Below are 2,290 nucleotides of genomic sequence, written 5' to 3' on the forward strand. Positions count from 1 at the left end.
GTTTGTTTACTGGACACCTTCCACCTCCCTCAATTGCATATATCCTTTTCTTCCATGTAGGAAAAAAATAGTCTAGTGTAGTATTCTTCCCATTTAAACATATTTCGGTTCTTCTCAAAATAACTTACCCCCATTTGCTCTCTTTGCTCAGTGGGTAAAATTAGATGCATGTTGACCATGTCTATGATTCGTGTAATTACTTATCCCTGACCATTTCATATTCTTTCAATTCTGTAGGTTAAAAAAATGGCAAGGGCCGGGCGCGGTGGCTCAAGCCTGTAATCCCAGCATTTTGGGAGGCCGAGATGGGCGGATCACGAGGTTAAGAGTTTGAGACCATCCTAGCTAACACGGTGAAACCCCGTCTCTACTGAAAAATACAAAAAGCTAGCCGGGCGAGGTGGCTGGCGCCTGTAGTCCCAGCTACTGGGGAGGCTGAGGCAGGAGAATGGCGTAAACCTGGGAGGCGGAGCTTGCAGTTAGCTGAGATCCGGCCACTGCACTCCAGCCCAGGCAACAGAGCAAGACTCCGTCTCAAAAAAAAAAAAAAAAAAAAAAAGGCAGTGATGAATTTTAAGGGTTTCTCCCAACATATAAAATAATGAAAAGAATCCCTAGACTTTAGGCTTTCAGCTTACACAAATCCATTTAATTAGGATAAAAAAACTATTAAGGATGTAGCTTTTCACCTTTCCTTTAGAAGCACAGTAAATAGTTATTCCAAACTGTGATGAAACTGACCTTAGATTTAGTAGTATAAGCTAGAGGAAGTGAGTGTTTCTGTGAGTGGAAAAAGCCAAGGTGTCATTTCCGTGTCAGTTCATTTGTGGTGATATAGAATTAGCTTTTTCATCCCCTTACACTTAGAATCCACGTATTCCCCTTCCCACTAATCTAGGTCCTAAAAAGGCCTCGCTTTCACTCTCCTATGCCTTTTACAAGTGCTAAGTGTAGGATATTTTGTCACCAGAACACAATGCTACCGCCCCAAAGTTTAAAAAAAAAAAAACAACAACCACTTCTGGTCAATCAACACCACCAGCAAATATAAGAAAGAAATCTTTCTCTTTTCTAAAAGACTTCCCCAACACTTACCCCATGGCTGCACAGTTGGTGGGGTCCTGCGGGAGAGGAAGAGACACCCAGACCAGAGAAGGGGTGTGCATGCGCCTACTTGCTTGCTAGAAGTAGATTCTGGACAGTCAGCTCTTCATCTGCCCAACTGTGTAGCATCTGCGTTGCCCAGTCTTTCATGTGCGCCAAGGCTGATGCAGGATTCGTTCTCTGTCCAGCAGTCACTTCTGCCAGAGCTGAAGAGTTGCCCCGTCTCTGTTTCATGTCTCCTTTAAGAGCTCTGGTGATAAGGACATGATGCTTTTACTGAACTTTCTTATCCTGGCACATGCTTCAATAGTTCAAGGAACTTGAAAGATACTTTTCTCTTCTTCCTTACTTTTACCCCATCCCTCTCTTTACTCCTCACACTTACTGTAAGACATTAGTAAAATAAGAAATTAAAAGTCACACGAATCCCAACCAAAAAAAAAAAAAAAAAGCAACTCAATATATTTCACTAAATGAACTGCAGGAATTACATCAGAAATCTGAAAGCTAAAGAAAAAAAGATTATATAACTAAGCTTAAAAAAGTAGTCATCTACATTAAACAAGTAGTCATCTACACTGTTACTTGAAGTTCATGAACATAAGGTAGGGATCGTTACATTTTCTCTTGGAATATGATTTCTGTTGAGATCTAAACCATCATTAACGTTCCACATACAAGGTGACTCTAGGACTGGCCTTGTACTATGAGCAGTGGATAAAGATCTGGTCCTCCCTCTCTATATCAGAGGCTTGGTCGCCTCTACTACCCTCTCATGAGTTCTGTGAAGAGTACAAGAGACGAATGCTTAGTATTTCGTTTTTTTTTCCTAAATAATTCCTCCATAATTTGCATTTTGATGGCATTCCTAGCAACAGTGTTTTAACTATGAAAATAGGTCAGAACATGACTACTGTATACAATTATAGTTTTGAAGTTGTCCTAAAGAAGTATGTGGGGGATTTCTAGGGGGATTTCTAACAAATAGGTCATTCAAAAAAGTGGGGAGTGGGGAGAAATGACGATCAATGATATATGGCTTAACAGATAACACTTGCTGCCTTCTGGTTCTGAGAATGCCGTTAGAAATACTGATATATAAAGGAGAACTACATGAGATGATGAATATGTTAATTTGCTTGACTATAACCACTTCACTGTGTATAAACATATCAAAATATCATGT

The sequence above is a fragment of the Piliocolobus tephrosceles genome, unplaced genomic scaffold, assembly GCF_002776525.5.
Source record: "Piliocolobus tephrosceles isolate RC106 unplaced genomic scaffold, ASM277652v3 unscaffolded_344, whole genome shotgun sequence".
Classification (NCBI taxonomy): domain Eukaryota; kingdom Metazoa; phylum Chordata; class Mammalia; order Primates; family Cercopithecidae; genus Piliocolobus; species Piliocolobus tephrosceles.